At 38.5% G+C, this 25,045-nt stretch overlaps 1 long non-coding RNA gene across 1 annotated transcript; it reads right to left on the reverse strand.

Moving 5' to 3' along the window:
* Window positions 1-21,552: 21,552 nt before the first annotated feature.
* Window positions 21,553-24,283, reverse strand: LOC135475417 (uncharacterized). Its single transcript, XR_010445046.1, has 3 exons — window positions 24,179-24,283; window positions 23,798-23,962; window positions 21,553-22,664 (listed from the first exon to the last, which is right to left on the reverse strand). It is a non-coding gene; the product is annotated as an uncharacterized LOC135475417 (long non-coding RNA).
* Window positions 24,284-25,045: the final 762 nt, after the last annotated feature.

The raw sequence follows: 25,045 nt of genomic DNA on the forward strand, positions 1-25,045 counted from the left end.
TTTGACTGTCAACCTATGTCAAGATTTTTACAGCTTCTTTCTCACAGGCTGGGCCATGTATGCACCAAAGCTTATTGGTCTCGGAATGTTTGGGACTGAGCTACAGCGCTAAACGTTAACATTGTCGCTTATGGAAAACTAATGGGGGTCTGTGGCCACCACGCAGACATGAGCACCATTTGAAAAGTCTTTGGTCCCAACATTCAGGTAGCGGTGGACGTGGAAAAGCATTTAATATGTAATGGTAGAGTAATACTTTTTAAATTGCTAGGAAAATATGGTTATGTAACACTTTATGCCAAATTAAAGCTTCTAAGTGTTGTTTTTCAAGATCTGCGAGAAGCATTTCTCATAATAGAAATGTTAAAAAACTTGTCAATAGACTTGCAAGCCATCATAACGCGGTGTAAGATAAGTGCATACACTCGTGCACGCTTTACAGCATTTACTATTATGTTTGTGTCTTTTAATCCCTTATCGTAACATAGCAGCTCTTTACGTAAGACTATACAGCTTGATCCGGGATTTCTGTGGTTTTCTATAGAAGCGAATACTCTACATTTGGGTCACCGCAATGCAGTTGTTGACGACCGAGAAAGGCTGACATCAGGTCACTTGACGCGAAAAAGGAAAACGGATACATGTATCTTGCACAAATATGCAGTCTGGTTATATTGTAATAAATGAAGAAAAAAATCCAAAAACATAACTGCATACAATCTATATATTGCTCAAGGAGCTGGCGCAGTGTTATGCTCTCTTGAACTTAGCGAAATTGAATATTTATAACTGGGCATACGCTGTCGCAATCGCCTCTCGTCGTGGAGTGTGTTTTTGTGGGTAAAGATTCGGGTATCTAGGCTATATGCGCGCTGAATTTGCATTGAAAGATTTCACAAGACTGGTTTTGAATAAAACCCCGCCATTTTAAGTCCGAATTGCTGACGCATAGGAACCTTAAATTATTGTAACTATTTTAACACTAGGGACTATTTGCATTTGACCTCAAATTTCCCCCATGCCTAAAGATGGTCATACTGTCTATTTCTGTGAGCTTATGTTAAAAAGATGTTTTGAGATTTGGAAGGTAGGATGTTAGATTTATTAAAAATATATATAAATTTCAGCAACAAAACTAATATTTAACGAAAATTTATTTGAATATGTTAAATGCCTTTTTTCCCCTATGAAAAGTTAGGTCAGATACCGTATATAGGGAGATGTTACATTTCTGCATAAGGTACGCGTTCACTTGTGAATGGTGGGGGGGGGGAGGGGGAGATCGAGTTGCAAGTTTGAACTCTTTTAATGTTAAAGGTGAAAGAGTCCTATGATGTAATGTGTATTCAGAAATGTTAGGTAACTATTGTAGATCCTATGACACCGGCGTCTCACCATAGTAATCTTACACAAAATGTGTAGACGTGTAAATTGTTTAAATGCCATTTTATGTAGACGTACCGGGGAAAAATGCAGGAGACGAACGTTTGTGAACTTCGGGGGTTCTAGACCAGACAAGTGAACGCTAAAGTAATGTCAACAAAAGTTGCCTAACATGTTTGACAAGTCTCTTGATAACCAGTGATACTTTTACCTAAAAAAGATTTCAATCTCCAAACCGCCCTGTTATAAGATGCCTAAGAGGTATAAATAACAAACAAATGGTGTCATAAGTCGGCCAGCCGTGAAGCCGATTAAAGAAAAGATTTAACGTGACAAATCAATACATGCCCGCAGCCAGAATTCTGAAGACAGAGTTCGTTCAATTAAAGGAAAGGCAAGAGTAAAACCAAAGCAACGACGATTGTGTGATAGATGGCAAACGGTCCCACGTGTTACCAGTGAATTCCGACATCTTGTCAATCTACTTTATCAGCCAGGGCTTTGTTCTGACTGTTTTGTAGATATGTTAAAAAATTAGCAACGTACACTCTGTCTAAAAAAATGTCTAAAAACATTTTCCGTGCGTTATTTCGGGCGAAAATCACGAAAGTTAAATTCTTCTAGAATGTGTACAAAATCCAATGTATTCTCAATTTCCGATGCACAACGTTTAATTCCGAGAGATCGCAGTGAGTCCATTTTTCTTCGGGAAACAAATATCATAGTAAGGAGAAATAACTTAGGAGAGTCACTGGAAACTCCTTAAAGGACTTTTGCCTGTTTCGATAACAAAGAGAGTGCCTCTGCGGCCTGATGGTTAGCATGCTAGCAAACTACAGCGGCTCAGGAGCCTCTCAACAATGTGATCGTTGTGAGTTCGTCCAGCTCCTGCTGGCTTCCTCTCCAGTCGAACATCGCCTCTTGAGAAGGTCTTTCAGCACCGTGCGGATTTTCCCCGGACTCTGCCCGGTTCCTCTTACCATAATGCTAACCGCCTTCAAATACGTGTGTGTAGCTCTCTGGCAAACTTCAAAGGGGACATGTGTGAGAAGGGTAACGGTATAAACGGTTGGCTTGTGTTTGGCCACGTCAAGCAGTTACACTGAATGTTGGTTTTCCTCGAGGCTCATTCGCAAGGCACACATACACATCAGACCTGTTTGCCACTGCCATGGTAAAGCATAAGAATCCATTCCTCGAGTCCTAACTGACACAAAGTGGCCGACGTGACAACGTCGCCTCCAGTGAATTTGTACGTCACAACGAAAAGAGACAATATACAGATAGTGCATGCTGTGAGGTGGGAGATCAGGAATAGCCAACTCGAGAGAAGTGATACCCCTAAAATACTTCAGTTGGTAGCCTAATGGCTAGAGCGTCCGCCTCGAAGACAGAAGACCCGCAATCAATCCGAGGTCGGGTCATACAAAAATGGTAATTGTTGTTGCCTCGCTTGACACTTAGCACTCAGTGGTTAGAGCTGCATGAGAGGCTAAAGCAAGGAAACATAATCGACTGGTTGACCCGGTGTCTGTATAATGTGACTAAGTGGGTGTCTTCGGTATGGTATTTCAGTGGCGGCAGATCTTTGCTGACATAAACTCGCACTGCCAAAAGTAGAAACGGTATATGCACACACACCTAATGATTACACGTCGCCATATGACCGAAAACTTGTTAAGTACGATGTAAACCCCAAAGCATACATACATGCACTTTCTCCAAGATTATACATGCAAATAAAACCCTTACATGCCGACAATGCTGGCTGATAGCAGTGAGTTTCCTTTACCCATGGTAGAGGTCAGCCAAAGCTTATGTTTGACCTAGCGCCTGTCACGGCTTGTTACTTGCATATCACGTGATGGCAATCTTTTCAAGGACTTCACATTCCCAAGAAGTTTAAATTTAAAATGTAGTCTGTCCAACCGACTTACCGGCCTCTACAGTGATAGACAGGTAGACAGAGGGGCTGACTGACTGATCAACCTATCCACAAAAAACAAGTTCTGTAATATTCACAGTTTACAGTCTGCAGAAGACCGTCAAATCATTTTCACGTCACATACAAACTGCATCTTTGTAAAAGCAAGACTGTGACATCTCCAGGACGCCACAATTAACATTAGTTGCCACGAGCACAAACTACTCTATAGGTAACCCTGCAGCAAATTAATATTCTTTTGGCCATCATTGTCAAGTCTCATGGCCAGTGTTGTGAACAGCATTTCTGCTTCGTGGATACAGGCTGTGTCATGACGGGTCCGCAATCATTACCTTTATTTAATCATGTTCGCGATGTACGATGTCTATAGTGGGAGCATGAGCCTTTCTGACAGCAAGGCAACCACCATATACAGGAATGTGCTTTTCTTGACGTCACGGGCTAACTTTGACGGCTTACCATAGTGACGTAACAATCGCACAATTCCAGAGTTGATACTGATGTTCAAGTATCCCGCCAAGGATGAAGATCGTCAGGGCATTGCCGATACTTTTGTTAATTATTGGTTTGAAGTGGGTCGCAGATACAACCCTTATCTTTCTTAATAATGAGTAAGTACATAATTCAAGCATTACATGGTTCTAATAGAAGTTATCTTCTATACTAACAGACTGTAGCAGTTCCATTCGTCTTTGAATTTTGGTTAAGTTGGACATGCTTTGTGACACCGGCGTTGATGAACTTGATTAAAACGCTCAAGTCCTACCTTCTGTTAATCTTAGGATAGGAATTTGACATTTAGAGGTAGAATCTCCTTCAGCTCGTTCTCACCGCTTCAAGCTCAAATTCTAAAAGTTAAGACCGCCATTTCAGACATTATGGGCATATGATGTGATCAATACCGAACACGACAAAACTCAAAGATTCCAAGGTTAAACGTGGACAAGTTCGCCAGTTACTGGCCAAAGGGCAGTGATCCAATTTCCTTCATCCATTAAACTTACCGCCATCCTGTTTAAGCTAAAATTCTTGAATATAATGTTAAGTAACAACCAATAATAAAATAAGTAAGTATAATATATAAAGAATATAAATGACATGCAGTATTATGTGAATTTATATCATATAAGTAAGCCCATTTACTGTAATCAACTTAAAGGGTGCACGAAACACTTGTTTCATTTCTTAATGCATAGTATATGTTGTGACCTATCATAGAAAAGTGCAGAAACGACTCTCAGCTGTCTTCTTTGGGGCATAATAATGGCTTTAAACTCGACTTTTCTCAGTCCCCAGCGGTCAGTCCGAATATTAAGTACCCTACTATGGTGACGTCAATGGTGATAGCCGTCAGAACACATTTGCTGGAGGGCGACTCCAAATTGGGGGCGCTGAGCTAGCCCCGCGTTCCCAATATCTTCATCCACTGACGGAAAATATTCATTAAACAGAGCGGTTATATATTAGGAAATGCACAATATTATTTTTTTTTAACATATCTTCGTTTTTGAACCGTACTCTTCGTTTAATAATACCTTTTCATGTATCCGTTGACCAAAGTTTTCTGAAGATTATATTTTGTTTCTGTCCCAATAGGTGTTATCAGGAGGGGATTTTTGAATCTCTCTTCACAAAACTTCTGGTTGTCCTCAAGATAAAGAACCCTGCTGTACCAGCGTGGTGGGCGCCATTGTGCGGCCTTATAAGCATACAAGGTAAGGCATGCAGTATTTATCTTGCATCGTCTGAATTTTGTTGTTAATAGAATCTTCCAGACTTTATCTATATTGTTGTCTGAAAACAAATCTGAAATTTATATAATTGATGATAATTATTACATGTCATTATAAGAATGAGAAGAAAAGAAATAAATTAATTCAACACACACAGCTATACAGAATTTTAAAAATATATTCAAACAGAAATAAATGTTATACATTATACATCATGAAAGTAAGAAAGAATCCGATTTAATGTCAGTAAAAAGAAGCATAATTTTTGAATTTGTTTGCCTTTGTTTTTTACAGGTTATTTTGATTCAGCATTCGCCACGTTGACCCTGGCTTGGTATCTGTATGCTTTTCTGCAGCTGAAACAGGGAAAAGGTATACTTCGGAAGGAAAAACGGTTTTTAATACACATGCATTGGATATATATTTCTGCCATATGGTTCCAAGGGTATTTGAGAGTAAACATGAACCACACTCCTTTCCCGTGGTGCGTGAGAAGGTCTGACAGCAACTTCCGGATAGCCAAGATTTTCCCCTGGCTCTGTTGGGTTCCATCCATCACATTGCTCCTGGAATAGTTTTAAAGGATTAGTGTCCATGTCCATTATGTATTCATAATTAGCTAGCCCTGTATACCCTTTGTTAAATTGAGTTAAAGATATTAAAAAAGGCACATTTATCTAATTTCTTTTTCAGAAAAAACATTACGAAGAAGATATTCAAAAGTACTATCACTTCGAGGAAAGAAAGGCAAACGTAAGTGGCAATTTTTCCCCACTGATGAATTTTTCATGATATTCTCCAAGCATGTGGCAAAGCTTCTGCTCTAAAAAAGCCTGCTCTAAGTAGAAATAACTGGACTTGAACCTCCGACCTCATTGGTCAAAAGACTAAGTCTCAGGGAATCAGCGATTTTAATCCCCTGCGCCAAAGAAATGTATCAAAACATGTATTTCTAAAGTAACAAAGTAAAACCGGAAATAAATTGTCATACGTGTCTTGTGATTTTTTTTGTTTAATTAAATCTGTCTAAGAAAGCTTACCAAATGTGTAGGTATTTACATACTAGTGATAGATCAAAGCTTTATCATACACTTAGCCCTACATGTATATTTTCTATTCCAGGAAAGCGCATCTGCGAGTGGCATGAAGTGCTACCAAAAAAAACGTAAGTTTTTCTTGGCGACTTCACGCATCATAAGCATCTTTTAGGTTTGACTGTATTGGCATATTAACGTTGTTTTAGAAATATAGGCAGATAATAATATTCATTGGCAACCGTTTTACTTAAATTCACACATATATTTAATTCACAAATCTTTTAACTAGGTTGTGCATATCTTGGAGGTCCATGTTGGAACAACAACAACATTAACTTTTGCAAGGCTTTGTTTCCCAGACCACCTGTGATCGATGGGAAAATATTTATCAAACATGTAAGAAATAAGTTGAGTCTTCCTTGTATATATTGTATTTATTTATTTTATTTCTTTCATTGGTGTAATCAAGAATATTTCACTTATACCACGGCTGTCAGCAATATGGTGGGAGCAAACCAGGCAGAGCCCAGCGAAAACCCACGATCGCAGGCTGTTGACTAACTTTCCCAAGCCCCCGCAACTATTGTACCATTTGGTATACAACCACATGAAACCAAAACAGTTGGTGGTTTCAGATTAGATTCCATTAGTTTAAATCTCGCTTTGCATATCTGACTTACACAAAATAAAAAGCTGTGATATATTTTAAATATAAAAATATATAGTAAAATTCCGTGCAAAAAGACATATTTGTAATTGTCATTTAATAGAATAGTTTAATGCTTTGATACAAGGGTTATATATGTGTAGTCAGTACAAAAAAAAACCGCACTGATCTACGGTAAACGCATATTTTGTTATTCTGCAATATTTTTTTCTGTTTTAAGGTAAACACTCGCAGGGAGCGACTCCATCAAATTCTGTTGGGGCCGGTGGCCAGGACGTTTGACGCGATCCGGCTTGTCCTGGCGGCCACGTTCCAGACGCTGAAGATTCCGGCGTCAGCACTGGCCTGGTCGTCCAGGGTCGACACGCATGGGAACCCGGAGTTTCTGGGAGTCCGGTCCCAGGACATCCGGGTTGATGTGGTGCTGGACCCAAGACAAGGCATCAACATCGATGTACAGCGTCTGGGTCCAGCACGCGGCCGTCTTCGGGAGGTGGCTTATTGGTGCTATCAGTTGACCTACAGGGGCGTGGTTTGTACCGAACAGGGTACTAACGTCCTGTATGGTTCACGCTGGGACCCTTAAGCCATTGGCCGTTTACTGGGAAGGGTGTAAGTTACTTTCGATAGCCACAATCTTTGGCAAAATTTCACAGTTTAGTGCACAGAAATTACTTGCGTAAATAATTAACCTGTTCTCGAAAAACATTTTTCGGGATTGTACATTTTTCGAGCGAGTAATTTATTTCCACGGTCCATACCCTTTCCATTAACCAGCCGCTGACCATACCAGATTGTCATTATTCTAAATTTCTTTTGCAAAACAAATAAATAAATTCTAATACTAAACTATACACTTGTTTAGTCGTTTCGATATAGATAAAAAGCTAGCACTGGGATATTGCGGCTTTAAGACGAACTTGTATGGTTGGTTTTTCGAATAACGCCGTCTGCACTGTAGAACATTTTTCCGACATCGGAAACTCGTTCGGGTTGACAGCAAGCCGGATTCGTGTATAATCGTCACTGGCCCTGGAATACATAGCATTCAGGGATATTCAGCCTCCGGCCACACAGATATACATGCACTTTACCTAATGTTTTATTCTGCTGTCCATCCTTTACAAATAAACTGGTTATGTTAATGTCAAGAAATGTGTGTCTGTGGTAATTTTTTTCTGCCAACTGTATATATAGATAAACAGATTAATTGATTGGCTGATTGATTAGCCATATTCAGCTCAGAACCAAATCCCAGATTGTTGGGTAGAGATGTTTTTATATTACCTTTACATTTACGGCCGGAGAGGAAGCCAGCATGAGCTGGACTTGAACTCACAGCAACCGCATTGGTGAGACGCTCGTGGATCATTGCGCCGTGCAGGCTTGCTAACCCCCTCGGCCACGGGGGCTACCAATCTGATTTATGGGTAAAGGGAATCGAAATGCTCGCTGTAAACCACCGCCCTTCGCCATGCAGGTACCTAACATACCACCCCATATAAAGCCACATTTGGATAAGCGTGCATGTGTGTACAATATTACATGTAAACGCACAGCCCAGGAGAAACCCACAACCATCCTCTCGTTGCTACCAGACCTTTCCACTTATGGGCGGAAAGGAAGCCAGCATTAGCTGGACTTGAATTCACAGCGACCGCATTGGTGAGATATTCCAGGGTCATTGCGCCGTACTGTGTACAAATATTGTTTCTTCCTGTTGCAAGCAGCCAACGCACTGCTGCCAATGAAATGTCATGCCGAAAACACCAGCCATAACACCACACCCAGTCATATTACACTTACACCGGACCAACCTCAATGTTTAGCACCAAGCAAGGCGGCAGTAAGTACCAGTTTTAAAGTCTTTGGTATGACCCGACCCGGGTTTGATCCCGGGGTCTTTGGACTTCCAGACTGACGCTCTAAGCATTTAGCCACCAAAGCGGTCTGTGGGAACAGTGGTACATGTTCCAAGGGCAAGCCAATAAATGATTCGTTTGCACTAAGACCCATTCCATCCAAATATCGGATATATTTGAGGACATTAAACAAGGGATTTCCACCAAACCGTGTTCTGTCCATTTGAATGATTGTTTGACCCTGAATTCCCAAAGCAAACATTTAACTATTTCCAAATGAGGACATACCACTTGTCTTACATGTCCATCATTTGATACATCCGCCACTTTTACTTTTTCACTGACTGGTAAATGTTATTCTGTTAATTTCTACGTTAACTTAAGTTGTATTGCGTCCAGCTCTATTTACTTGGTAACATGCAAGAAGTGTGGTCAGCAGTATGTTGGGAAGACCACCCAGAAACTACATCTACGGATGAACCGACACCGTAAGTCCGTGCGCAAGAAACAATTGCTAATAGGCAAGCATTTCTATGCCTCCGACTACGACTGGGACCATTTCAGCATTCAAATAATAGAATTGGTTTATCCATCAGCAAATGAGACAGATGTCGAGTTTTAACGTAAAATCCGTGACCGTGAGCTTTTGTGGATGCGAGAGATTGGTTCAGTCTTCCTGTATGCTTTGAATGATAACGTTATGGGAGTCGGTAATGTAACATCCCGACAACCACATGACTCCATCGTTTATTCAAATATACAAATTTATTCAAATACCATAAACGTAGACCTCGCAGTCATGGTAGGAGGAAGTTCAATAGAAACATGATTCACAAACACGTTACAGTTAGCTATTTAGTAGGACTGTCCTATGAGACCAATAGCATGCATACTCTACGCACAGTATTATATGCATTGCCATTGAACTTGCTAAAACAGGTAGTTCAAGACGCATCCAATAACATACACAATTTTAATGTTCCACCTTACCTTGTACGTCTGTATCAAGACATATCGTATTTTCTATTGTATCGTCCTGTGGCTACAATTGAAACCCAACACGATCGACGCTTCCTGAAGATAAAGTATTAAGACAGAGGCCTTGATTCAATTAATCTATCACGCATCTTTAAAGAACCTGATGTTCGTAGTGATGTGTCTAATTATTTTAATATTTATTTTATATATTATTTTAATTTGTCATCACTGTAGTAGACAAGCTTTTTTATAATGTCATGTTTATTTGCAAGAATTATTATTATCAAATTCTTGTTCAAGAACTATATACATCTACAACAACATCCACGTATTCTGCTACCACATGTACTCTGGAGGAACTATTTAACAAACACAAAACCTATCTTAACGAAAGGCGCATAAATATACCTACCCGTCATACAGAAATACCACAACTTTACTGGATTCCTAAATGCATAAATCCAAATACAAGGCTCGATTTATTGCGGGTTCAAGAAGTTGTACCACCAAACTTTTGTCAACCCTACTTACGAGAGCATTACAAGAAGTAAAGTCGTTTTGCAAAAACTATTGTTGTGCCATAACATAAAATTCAGGTGTCAACTGCATGTAGATTCTTAACAACTCCAAACGCCTTACAGAAGAATTTGGTGCTCATGTGCATATATCGTACAAAGACGTATCCACATGGGATTTCTCTGCTCTCTGTACTACAATTCCTCACAAAGATCTTATTGAAAGAATATCGTCGTTAATTGTCTCGGTATTTACTAAAACAGGTCACCGTTACATTAACGTCAGAAGCAATAAGGCTTTCTTTAGTTCTACTATTTATAAAGGTTACCACTCGTGGGATGTTACATTATTTATTGAATTACTTGAATTTCTCATTAATAACTATTTGAAAATCGGAGATACAATTTACCAACAGTGCATAGGTATTCCAATGGTTACCAATTGTGCGCCTCTTTTGGCAGACCTATACCTGTTTTCATACGAATACGACTATATGCAGAAATTACTAAAAGTATTATCTTTAAAGCTCGATCCTTTTCATTTACCAAGCGGTATATTGATGATCTACTGGCGTTAAATAACCCCCATATTGCTGAAGCGGTGAAGGGAATCTATCCGCCTTCACTGGATTTAAAGGAAACCACATATAGTCCTGAAGGTACATTTTATTTGGATCCATATCTGTACAAAGACGAACAAGGTCTCCTTTCACGCCGCCTTTACAACTAAAGGGATAATTTCAATTTTAATATTGTAAATTATCCTTATTTGGATAGAAAAATACCAAAGGGTCCTGCATATGGCGTATACATATCTCGCCTTGTAGCATATGTCAGATCTTGCGTAAATTGTGATGACTTTAATCTGCGGCACATGTTGTTAGTTCAAAAACTAGTGTGTCAAGAATACTCCGTCAAACACCTTCACTCTAAGTGTCTCAAATTTTACAATGAGCATAACACTCTCGTTGGCAGGTATGGACAGAGCGTTCAGAATCTCTGGCGATCTGCATTGTGATCAACCACATAGACGGCGCTGTTATCCTTATGTACATATCTATTGCGTACATGGTATTTAACAACACCGATGGCGCTGCTTGCCGAGTGTAACAGTCTGTCTTGTAGACAGTTTTTATACAGACCAGCATGCCATGTGCAACATCACAGATGGCGTCTCTTGTAGTATGAGATCCTTACATATTAACGGGAAAGAAGTAATCGTTCGTTACTTTTGAATCACAATCCATTCGGTTAAAGGAGAAGAAAATTTAAATATCAATCAAGTATGATTGAAAAGAGTATGCTTTTCTTCGCAGGTGCATGCCGTAAAAAATTCTAATATGTACCTCATGTTGACAAATTATAAATAAAGTCAGCGCCAAAATCCGCTGTGGGCTAAGAACTAGTTCTGAAGCCTTCTGTGCGAGGAGGAGAATTGCCGTCGGAAACCGACGATGTGCAGTTCGTACATTTCCGGTAGAACTCTTCTTCTCAGAAGGTAGCGAACAGCACAGTTCGTTTTCCGCTTGACTATCGGGAAACCGGAATGTTGGACGTAGGTTCCGAGTTTACACGAACAAGTTGGCAGTTTGAACGACTCTCATTGGCTGAGAGGCAACACACCCCCAGCATAAATTACAGTGTGTTAAAGATGGCGAGTACGATGGACTCGGCGATTTATGTCAGCTTTGCCGTATTCAGCCTTTACGTGTATGGCGAGGAAAAATAGCAAAATTATGCAGCAGGCACGACCAGGTAGAAAAAATGTGCTCTTTTCAGCCTATAGTGTTATGTTTTTAGGTATTCTTCTCCTTTGAGGTCTGTAACGCTCGTCATTTTCGAAATGTATCTAATACCGCTTAACCTGGGGCTAGGGGCCGTAAAGGCAGCCATTTTTATAACATCTGCATGATGCCTTTATGAACAGCTGCAATCAAAGCGCGACTGAGATACCTTGTGTAATTGTAATTTGACCTGGAACTCATTTATAGACTACAAATTTGAACTTTAAAATGGAGTTCATGCCTGGAATATCAACTGTCTGCCCGGCATCATTGAAAATTGATGACCGCTTCTCTCTTGTGTGTTACCGACTTTTTTTCTTATTTGTATGATTTCTTACAAAACTTTGTCTTGCGAAGGATCTTGCAATTATTGACTTGGAACGCCCTTTACGGACTACGAATGGTATACGAATGTCGGACATTTATTCACTCACCAATCGAGTCAGAGCCTTAACCCCTAGAGCCATGTATGAATATGTTATGTCATTTCCAGCAATTTCTTTAGACCTGCGGATATTGACTCATAACGGATAGAGTCCCGAAGACAAAAACGCCTGACAGACATAGCATATCCTACTGACCATCGTGTGGACAAGTGCTTACACTTATACACAACTCAGTCTTTAACACGAGTTTAGGTGAAGATAATATTTACGTGAACACCTATTCATTTCAAGTATTTGTGTCATTTTAATGAGAAACACTCAGGGAAAGTATGCACTTCATGGATTTTGATGGGTACATTCATGTATTTTTAAATATTGAAGTTAAAACTATGTGCTTTTTCAGGTGTACAATTATGTGAATTTTAGTTTTAATCAGGAAAATGTACATATTTCCACGCAGTGTATAAAACTGGTTATCAGGTTGTCATGGTGAGCATAGATGACGAGTGATGTAAAATGTGACACGGGGTTATCCATGCATCTATGCATGCACCAAAAATTAAAACAGTATATGCAAAGCACTTGTAATTGTGTCTTGAAATACGTGTCTATGTAGCATAAAACGGGTAAACTCATGCTGTGTGTAGTATTCTGTTTTTATTTTGTGTTACTTTGTTTTGTAAGGGAGCAATCAGTTGGATCATTTCGGTTAATTTCGTCAAGAAATAATGGTATTTTGGATCAACAGTTACAGTTACATTTAATAATCTTGAAAAAGTTCATTATGTGTTTGTCTGAGGAACTGGGCACTTACGTGAAGGTTTTAGTGTATGTGCTTTCATTCGCTATCTCTTCGTTTATTACCGGTACATCATGGATAACATAAGCCAGTACAGAGTGGCAATTGGGGCATGGCATAATTATATGTGGTATAAAGTGAGTTTACATCTTCGAAAATTATTTACATTATTTGAAGACTTGCGAATTATATTCCTGGGAATTGAATCCCTTACTGGTATATTTATTTTTTCTGTTCTGAGTACATTTCATGTATACAATCTGCCCTATTCATTAGTTATACATATGGCAATTTTAATGAGGTGTGGAGATGTACATAGAAACCCCCAAATCAGCACAATTTATCTTGTTGTCATTTTAATGCCAGGAGTTTATTGGCCCAAGGTGATGATCAGCTGTCGTCTTATTTTAACTTTAACTGGGTGATTTTAATGATAGATGTCTACACTGGGAAAAATACCACGATATGAGCGAACTGAAAATGAGCCTTTATGATATGGTAACTCGGAAAAATCTTTTTCAACTAATTAATGAACCCATTCGATATACTGATGCTGCTGCTTATGTATTGGACTTAATCATAACGGATTGTATTGGTTATGTAATTGACTACGGAGTTGCCTCACCAGTGGCTAATCTCGACCATTGTACTATTTATTGTACTATAAACATCTTATGTAACAATAATGCAAAAGCTTTTGTAAGACATCTGTGGGACTTCGAATGTGCCGATTGGCATGGTCTGCGCAATCTTCTCTCTGTTACACCATTTGATGCCGTTGGTAATATTTTCTCTCATGTTAATGACAAATTATTTGTATTATCTGGAACAGTTTGTTTTTGTCATGCTGCAATGGATGTAATCCGAATAAGAAAGTCACTATTAGGCCACGTGACAAGCTTTTGATGACCAGCGATGTTCGGTGCAAGATACAAGTGAGGAATCGTTGTTTCAAAAAATACAAACGGACTAAGTTCGATGGGAATAAGTTTGGATGTTATATATCTAGAAGGGAGGCCAATAATGCTAAACGTCAAGCAATATTGCGTTACTCCACATATTTGAAAGATAAACTCTCCAACCTCCAGCTGGATACAAAAGCATACTGGTCGATAATGAAATCTCTACTAGGATCGAAAGCAAAACCGCCTATTCCTCCTCTTACTGTCAATGGCAAAAACGTGTCAAATGACGTTGAAAAGGCGAATCTCACATCTCACCACACGGCCACTCACCACACAGTACCTGTCTTACCACCTTTTACGTATGTTACAGAATCACGTCTCAGTTGTATACAGACCTGTGAAAATGAGATTAAACATTTCCGTGAGACTCTGAACGGAAAGCCTCAGGTACTGATGGTACAAACAACTTCATGCTTAAAAATGCTGCTGATTTTTTTGCTATTTTTGCTGTGTCAGTAAGGCATTTGAATAAGTCTGGCATGATGGTCTGGCGGTTGGGTATTGAAGATCCTCTGCTGGCGTGGTTAAAAGATTATTTGTGTGACAGAAAAATTAAGGTTTGCCTTAACGGCACAGAGTCCGAAACTTATCCAGTATATAGTGGTGTCCCACAAGGCTCTATATTGGGTCCACTTCTCTTCTTAATTTTTATCAATGATATTAGTATGAATATTGAATGTAATATTAACATATTTGGAGATGACACATTCTTGTCTGAAGAAATTTTAGATTTAGCAATATGTGAGGCTAAACTTATTTGTGATCTTGAACGTCTATCCAATTGGGTTAGTCAAGGGCTTGTGTCATTCAATGCTACCAAAACTGTTTATCTCTTAATAGCATTGAAAAATAATCCCTCACATCCAAGATTGTATTCAGATGGCGTAGATGTGAAGAGCGTTCCGTCCCATAAACATCTCGGAATTATTCTGCAACACACTGGTAAATGGAATGAGCATGTAAGAGCTATAGTTAAAAAAGGTAATATGAAATTGAGTATGATTAGTTGGGTCAGGCGAACACTTACTAGAAAGTGTATAATCGCACTGTACTTTGGCTTGATAAGATCTTCTATTGAATATGGAGATTTTCTGTTTGACAACTGCAGCGTTCAATATCTAACTCATTTGAAAATGTCCAACGCCGAGCAGCATTGTTATGTTCAGGGGGCTTACGTCGAACTTCATATAAATCTCTTTTAAATGAACTAAAATGGGAACCCTTATACAGTCGGCGTAGATCCAAGCGCATTCTGTTTTTTTTTTCATAAAATCGTCAATTGGCTCTCTGCTCCATTACTAACTCGAAACAAATGCCTGCAATCTTAGAAATAGACATCACTTACGATTATTTAAATACCAAACTCAGATTTTCTCTTCTTCCTTCTTTCCGAAGACTACCAAAGAATGGAATTCATTGCCTGTTCATATCCAAAACTCTTCATTGGAAACAGTTAAGAACTTTTTGTATTCTCAAGACAGTATTAACCGTCATCTAATATCTGTGTGTAATTCATTTGACACCTTTCCCTCTCTTGTGCTCTGTACAATGAGAATGGGGCTGAGCGCTCTTTACTGTGACCTCTTTAAATATACATTATCGACGGTCAGTCAAGTAGTGAATGTAAAGATAAATGTGAAAATGCATCTCATTATTTTCTTGACTGCCCAGCCTTTGCCACTCATAGAAAGCATATGCTAAAAAGTGTCCTAAGAATTATGTCTCCTGAAGTTCACCCTTCTGTACGTTTGACTAGTTGTTCTAAACACATTTGTACTATATTCTTATTTGCTTCACCTGAACTAAGCGTGAATAATAATCAGTTGATCTTAAAATCTGTACATAATTTTATAATCATGTCCAATAGATTCACCATCTAAGCCCAGCAGTAATATGATTTGATTTTGATCTTTCTTTGTTCCCATCACTTTATTCTGTACATGTACATGTCATTTGTTCTCTTTGTTGTCTATGTTATTTTATGTATATACTTTGATTTTATGTTGAGGAGATCCCCTCGTGACTATAGAGCTGTGGGAAATCCTCAGTAAACAAATAAAGAATTACAATTACACAAACACTACACACTACCTACAAGAAAGGAGATACACAGCGTGTAAAATGCAAAATGTAGTCCCTTCAACCCACTGAATGACAAATGGATGGGGAGGCCGACAGATCGACCTGCCACTATAATAACTTACCAAAGGACGGAGGGGCCAATTTACCGATCAATCTAAATTCTCTATGGGTAATCCTGTCCAAAGTGCGTCTGTAAATGCAAGAACGAAATGTTATCGGCTCTGCTAACTGTAATCAAACTTTCACCACATTGCCATGTGTATAGATTTACGCATTTTGTTTGCATCTCCTCTAACATTTTAAAGCGTCAGTTTTTTTAGGCTTACCGGTATAGGAAAACAGAGGTGTACGTACACATATAAAGACCTCCCTGGCCTACTATAAGGCACAGGTCTTGTACTGTTTTGCTTTTTTCATAAATTGAAGTCAATTCGGCCTGTGTAAGAAATATGTAGGTTTTAAATAGACCTATTTGGGTAAACGGTTGGGAAGGACAACATTTTGAGATGGCTGTTTAACAGTTAAGGCGCTTAGAGTTATCTCCCTTAAATAGTTGCTCCTATACCTTACTTCCACATGCTGCCATTACACGTCCAGTAGCCTACATACAGGTGATGTCATTGTAGAATTTCATCAATAACTGATATTTGTTCCGTCTGTTCCCAAGCTGATCGCACATACACAGTTTATAAATCATTATAAGCTATATATCATAATTCAGAATATATCGATCGAGTGAAATTGTAAGACAGCTTGACCTGAATGCGAAGGCCCAAATGAAACAGAGCTTAAGGAATCTTGCCGGTTGACGCCGGTTTTTTAAATAATGCCATATAAAGGCATCTATTCATTCATGTCATAAGTCAATCTGCTTAAGCAGAAAATGACGTGCCGTTGTTATTATTAAAGCAAAAATGTTTATAAGATGAAAACCTACCGTATACAGTTTGCTCAAGACTCGTTTTCAACATGTTTCAAAAATGGTTTACCGATGCCGGGTTTCACATATTTACGGTTGGCTCGTATCAGAGAATCGGTGGATAGCTAAAAAAAACAAGGGTAGGGCCCGAGCCGGTCTTTTTTAGTGAAAATGTTTACGGTTGGCTCGTATCAGAGAATCGGTGGATAGCCAAAAAAAAAGAAAAAAAGGAAAAAAAAACAAAAAACAAGGGTAGGGTCCGACCAGGTCTTTTTTACCTGGGTATCTGACCAACCTTTTGGCGTATCACTGTGATGTCAGTTTCAAGAAACATACTTACATGCTTCATATTTTTACAACATATGTTGTGAAGGAAGTTAAGGCTAAATTTATGGCTGTGTGGGCTTTACGAAACCTGTCCATGCGTGGACATTCCTTGGCAATGTTTCGCAAAGGTTTGCGAGAGTATATATATTTAGTGTCTGTAGTGCTAAGTCCCTGTGGATATTGTACGTACCGGTATATTTATTTATTTATTTGATTAGTGTTCTAAGCCGTTTCCCAAGATATTCTCTCATATCACGGCGACCAGTTTTATGGTTGGAGGAAACCGGACAGAACCTTAGTTACATACCTTTATATGTGTGCTGTCTGCGAACGTAAGTCTCTGTGACAATGGAACGTATGTGAGCTGTCTGCGACCGTAAGCTTATGTGACAGTGGAACATATATGTGTGTTGTCTGCGTCCGTAAGGCCCTGTGACAATGAAACGTATATGAGTGCTATCTACAACGGTAAATTCATGAGACAATGGGCGGCATATGTGTTTTGTCTGCGGCCATGAGTCCCTGTGACAATGGAACGCATATGTGTGCTTTCTGGGACCGTAAGTGCCTGTGATTCATTCATGAGTAAGGTCTCAGCACAGTGTATAACAGATAATGGTTATGACACGCCGGTCACCCAGATCATTGGTTAACCCTTTATATGTCCTTATCCTGACGACAATAACAAAATAAAAACATCACCACAACGTGTACGTCAAATCTGTGACTCACTAGTTTAACCTTTCTCGTGTCTAAATATGACAACTCTTCAGAAGTAAGGCTAACCCTTTATGGTTTGTTTACAAAATACTTCCAAGTATGCATTACCCCGAGTATAAACTGAGGGTAATAGTGGTAACTATTTTGCTCAGTGGTGCTTTAGTGGTAACTAAATAATGTTCAGATTTATGGCATCTGCAATTTATTATGTTCCATTTCCGTTGTGTTCGTAGATGCTTTTGACTGAAGTCCCGTTCTCGCAGCTTAAGACGACGCAGTTGGCTTAGATGAAGTCCCGAGTGCCAGTCTTGTTGTTGAAATACTTCTTTTAGGACCACTTCCCTTTCGGATATCGCGCCCGTCAAATCAGAGCTTTCATTAAATCAGTTACATTGGTAATTGTTTTTTATTCTTGTTTGCTTTTACAATGCTAAATAGCTATTTACATGTTTACATTAGTTGTAAGTTTGTGTTTTTTTTACAATAATATATTCTTGGATTATTGGAATGCATTCTAGAACTTAATTATTGGTGTATGAATAACAATTGAGATGAAGAACAATGAAACGATGTGTTGACAGAAACAGAGGTAGAAGTGTTGATAGATAATGGCTCCCTGGCTTTCTGCTCATGTGACGTGATCGTCGATTGCTTTCGTCACTTATGCCGGACGCCGTCCACGAAAAACCAGCGTACTGGAAACATGTAGGTGAGAGTGAAGGATAACGGACCCTGGGGGCAAAACGGACTATAGCGCCACAGCTTATGCTTTTTGTCGTACCGTTTTTATGGTCATTTCTCGTGTTGATATAGCTACTTGTATAACACAAACGCTGCCATCAATGTTAAACAATAATTTGATCACCTTTAATCTATGGTAAGCATATTTTTACCCCCAGTGTTCAAAGATTTTGCAGGGGTCTATAATTGCATTAGTTTCATTAGTTTTCATGACAATATCATCAACCAAAAAATAAAGAAAAAAAGACCAAGAGGTAAATGATTGATGAGCTTCTTTTGAAACGTGTCAACTTAAAAAAAACATTAATGGATAGAGGGTGTCTAATATATGTTCAATTAAATGCCGTAATTTAGGCAAACACTCCCTAGTCTTTTAATAATACCAATTTGAAAACAACAGTCAGAAAATAGCAAATCAGAAGCCTAGTATTTATACAAACGTATGATGTATGTTGTTTAAAATAAATGAAGAGTGTATAATGTAGACTTTCACAGCAGCCTGAAATGGTAGTCCACGATGAGAAATTGAACCCCCAGCACTACACATATTATTTTTCCTAATTAATATTGTAAAATTATCCAAGCTGAAAACATGTTACAAACTATACGCCTGAATATAGAGGATAGACCTGTATTTGACTTCTCATTCTAAAGTGCAAACTATTCCAGATTATCTGCCTGCACTAAGATGAATAACAAAGACTTAATATTGAGTGAGTGCTTGGGGTTTAACGTTAGGGTTAAGGTACCTAACAATTTTTCAGTTATATGACGACGAAGGAGTCCTTAGAGTGTATGTAATGTGCCTTCTTGTTGCACGACAGATTTCCACCGCTCCTTTAACTAGTGCTGCTTCTCTGAGACGCCTTACCAAAGGCAAGTAAACCGCCCCACCCGATTCATTATACAATTACAGGTCAACCAATCGTGTCACTTCCCCCTAATGCTGAGTTCCAAGCGAGGAATCCACAACTGATCCAACCCAGGATTGAACCTGGATCTGCCGCACCTGAAGCGGACGCTCTGCCAACTGAGCCATCGAGACAGGTCAGACTTAATAGGTGCAATGTATTCAACGGTTAGACACCCTGTAAACTTTGGAACAGTCTGTTTCTTATCGATTCTATTTTATGTTGGTGCATGACAAATTGCTTAACCACAATAGCATGCACAGAGAAACATTTTATTTAACAAAAAACAGAACAGATAAATGAAAATGAAGGAAAATGTACCAACATAAGTATCTGCAATATATGCATTTAACAAAGAACTTTACAGGGATTCAGATTATTGCAACCTCTGATACTGCTGATCACGTGATCCGTGTATAATTCATTTTCAGCTGCATATTGCTATTTAGACGGATATACATATTTTAATCATCTATATGGATATATTTTCATTATCTACAAGTATTGGCCCCTATATATTTAAATCAACCTTTTTTAAATTTTATTTCAATATGTATAGTTTATCAAATAAAACGAACGAAAGAGAACGAAACAAGGCAGGGGCTCCATAGGTTAGTGAGTGTTGAAAATATACATTTTTCAGGAAAATGAATTACTTTAATAATGAAGTATATATGAATGTCATGGGACATTTCTTTGAAAATATGTTTTACTTTTAAACTGAAAAATATATTAAAAAATAAAATCATGCACTGGCCTACATATGTAACAACTGTTTTCTTATACGATAAAATAAGTATGCTTCATATATAAAATTCATCTGCTAATGAAGTGCGAAAAAAAGTTATTGAAAACACTGTATATAGAAGTGAAAAAAATGATATTTGTACCTTTTTCACACCGGTATGCATGTGTAAGTAGACCATCGCAGTTGTACGGCTATCTATATCATTTGCAGCTATGTATATTGTTCGATGTATGTTATAAATCGTTTGTTTACCTCATTAAAACGAAAAGAAGGAAAAGAATAATACCAGTGCAATTAGGTGTAAAATGTCTAATGGGGAAAAACGGACACCTAAGTTTTCTCAGGTAAGTATTTTTTTCACCTGCTGGTGGAACTGCATGTCGACATGTGAGGTTCCTGGCTATATATGTTTATGAAAGTTTACGTATAGTCTATTATAAGATGATCGTTTGAACACCATCATGTGGAACTACTGAGACTCGCACTTAAGCCTCCAAGGTTAACTAGTCCGTTATGACCCACTCTCCCCTATCTTAAACAAGTGCGACAAGTGCGTCCGTCTTGCGGCCCTTTTTATAATTGACGGTCTCCGATCATCAGCGGTGCCATCTAGCTACTTAGAATAAACTTATCAACAATCAAGACACAACTGTTGCACCACGCTTTACTCTCGTAACTCAAACTGTGACATTTACCCGATTACTAGAAATACCTGTGCAAAGATAATTTCACTCCAGAGATTATCTCAGTCCCATTCCACATGATTAATAACGTGTGAACAATTAATGTAGAATGTCTCTAAGGTTAAAATTATCAAGATTGTGCTTGGCCAAGGACGGCGCCAAACCGGTGTCATTGTGAGCCCCACTGAGAAGCCATCATGAATTACGTATAGACGATTAGAATCAAGTCTTGCAGACGTAACCACAAGTATGGGCTCATGTTTATTTTGTCCCCACATTATTAATAATTCCTTATCGCGACATAATTAACATAACGAAAAGTGGTCACGTGGTAAATGACAAGAACACAACGAAACAAACGACTTCGCAGTTTGTTATAATCTTTATTATTGAAAGGAGTTGAAATACTCTAGTATAAGAGTATAAGAGTTACTACATTAATATAATTAAGAGTTACTAAACGCGGCTGGTTTGTAACACGAGATATAATGCGGAATATCCAGGGTTTCTACAGAGCTCTGGTACATTAATTCAAAAGTAGCTGTTTTACAGAATTTAGCTGGTTTGTACCCAAAGATATACAAATGTTATCAGTTGATTTAGAATTAATCATAAATGAAGTTGGTATTTAGGCATAAATGGTATGACATGCGATTTGATAGCTCATTGCCACCCTCAGAAAGCTCAAATGTGAAATGTTTCGAATTCAGCTGCATTCCAACAACCTTTATTATCTGTTCAACTTTCAGCTGTTTTTGTCTCCGCATTCGGATGTGCTTTCGTTGCAGAGAGGCCAGTATTGATACTAAGAAACTGCAAGTGCTGTATTTAACCTAAAATTTCGAACTTTTCAATGTAAGATGACAACTGTTTGGCAAAATGTATGTTTCAGAAAACCAAAACTAAGATTTGCCTCAAAGAATGCTTTTTTAATGAAAATTTGTGGCGCATGTGCAGTAGATATACATGTATATGAATTGGCTTAGTTCTAATGGTTACTTAACGAAAAGTGAGGAAATGATTATATATATGTTTATATACTTTCAAAAAAGGTCATCCCGTCAAGAAAAAATAATAACTACGTGCATTATATATAGGTCTATTTTTACTTTTGTTTCAAAGAAGAATGATGGATAACTCTCCAGGTTCCGTTTCACATTGCGCATGTCACATTACCATGGTAACGCCATAGCCGCAACAATGGCTGCCGTATTTTCGTTCAGCTCGTTCGCTGTGTGAAACGTTTCCGGGTCAACACTTCATTTTCTGACTGTATGACGGGATAGATTGCGGACGACTGCTTTTTTCTGGATCCAGCTTAGGCGCCATCGTTACATGAACAGCTTGTGGGGCTGAGTATGAGGCCAAAGGCTCTACACTGTGAGCAACAGACCGGCAGGCCATTCACAGAGCCTGTGTAACTGCTGTTGCAGTTATCGCATTGCTCACCTTTCCAGCAGGAAGCATCGTTAATCACACCTGTGAAACACGGAAACACTTATTTAGGCATACTTATTTATTTATTGGATAGTTTCCTATAGTAAGCTCAACGCACTTTATAAACGTCCCATATGCCATACAGGGTTTGATAACTATTGCGGATGGATTTGTTTTTAAATTACTTAATGCTGTACCTTATAAGTACGACGTACCTTTATGATAACGATTGATTGATTGATTGATTGATTGAATGATTGATTGATTTATTGATTGATTGATTGTTCGACTGCTTATTGTTTAACGCCATACTGGAGAATGTTTCTACTAAATACAATAGCAGTAATTTTATTGGCCGAGGAAACTGGAAAGCTCTGAGTTAAACCACCGGCCTTAGGCAAATACTGACTATTTTTTTTTTTTTTTTTTTACGTGTGGCGTAAAGAAATGCACACCATTCTGGTGGAAGTCAAGCTGTCTTTAAAACCGTTGAACTGTGGAAATGGTCTCTCAATGGTGGTCCAACTGTTTAAGTTAAAGCGTTATTCACGAATAACTAGATTGTATGAAGTCAGAATTACATTGCTTGAGAATTAAGGAAACTTGTTTTTGTGGGGTAGAACTTTGACATGCTGAAGACAACACACCTGAATAGAAGGATGCAGAGTTCTGAAAGCTAAATTGGAAGGAATGAAATACTTTTTGTGCATTACGATGGAGGTCAATTTTTATGAATGGATGAACATGCAAGACCCAAGTTAATTCATTAACAAACTTGCTGCCTTGAAATCTATTTATTTTATTTATATATTTTTGTTTAGGTCTTTCTCACTTACACTTTTTCACTTACTAGCCTATATACGATGGCGGTCAATGGATTTATTGAAGGAAATCTGAGTGATTTATTGAAGGAAACCACCGACATTTGGCAAATCACAGACGAACTTTCAAAACGTACTCCTGACGTACCGATTTGGCTGTTGTTGGAAGACAAGTGGTCTTTCAACGAACGTCAGGCCTCGACGGCTTCATGCAAGACCCCTCAAACAGCTAGAACAGCTGGCATTCCCAAATTCCTTGTTCATGGCTGGGATTGAACCTCCAGCCGGCATCTTACATCTGTGGTACAGTATTGATTTGTGTGTATATATACATATATATATCTGCATACTCACGGTCATATTGACATGTGCATGCTGGTGTAGGAGTGCTTCTGTAGCTGAAGTATTTACTGCTGCATCCTTGACAGCACACTTTCACCTGTACGAGAGGGTTGATCTGCACAATACCGTAATACCCCTCGGGACAATTGTCGCACGCACTCCCCACTCCACAGTTAGCTGGAAAAGAAATTGGAAACAAACTTTCAGATCAATCATTTACATAGTTTGATTTTACCGATGTATAAAAAAAATTTAAAAAATTTTTTTTTAGATTTATTCGCATTAGAAATGCAATTTTATGCCGATGTATATGCATTGCATCTGGTGTAATTAAAATTTTAGATTTATTGTGATTAGAAATACAAATATTATAAAAAAAAGTGTGTAGCCTACTCTGTGCTTTGGTGAGCAGCACATGACAACCCAGGGTAACCACGGCGATCAAAATAACGGTCTTGAGTGACATCCTGGAATGTTGAGCCCAACTCTGCAAAAAAAAAACAAAAAAAAAAAAAAACATAATCAATAAAAATATTATTGTCTGTGCTTTTTATTTAATTGTTTATTTATTTACCGCCCTACTCAAATAGTTTGGCGATTTGAAAAAAAAAAGAAAAAAAGATGGCGATTCGGTCAGTGAGTAAACGTAGGCGCGGTTTCTGGATTAAAATCATCTTTCAAAACCCGGTTCTTGTATAGCTTGAAAATCTTATGACTTTTAATACAGATCGCAATCAAACAGAGTATGTATCTATGTATGCTTGGGGTTTTACGTCGTACTTAACATTTCTCTTCAGCCGAAGAGTCATTATGTGTGTACATGCTGTGTCTTCTTGTTGCAGGGCGACAAAGTATCACGTCAATGACACCCGATATGACACCAGACCCTGTCCCATTACACTGACACCAATTCAACCAGTCCTGTTTCCTTGCCTACCTTCTCAGTTCTGAGCGCCCAGTGAGGCAGCAACAAGTCATTCGGACTAAGCTGAATTTTAACCTCTGTACTCGTCTTCTCGATTTTATACTTTGCTCAAAAAATGGAATGTATGTGTGTATATTCACGTATTTATTTCATTGTTGTTTACCGCAATACTCAAGAATTATTCACTCTTATGACTGATGTCAGATTTATGCATGGATGGAGGAATCAGGAGTGCATGGGGAGTTACACTCCAAAAATGAATCTGTTAAATTTAACAGACAGTTTGTTATCTGCGTGATGCTACATCTATTCTGTTATTGTAGTGGATCATTCTG

Source organism: Liolophura sinensis, chromosome 9 (assembly GCF_032854445.1).
Source record: "Liolophura sinensis isolate JHLJ2023 chromosome 9, CUHK_Ljap_v2, whole genome shotgun sequence".
Lineage (NCBI taxonomy): Eukaryota > Metazoa > Mollusca > Polyplacophora > Chitonida > Chitonidae > Liolophura > Liolophura sinensis.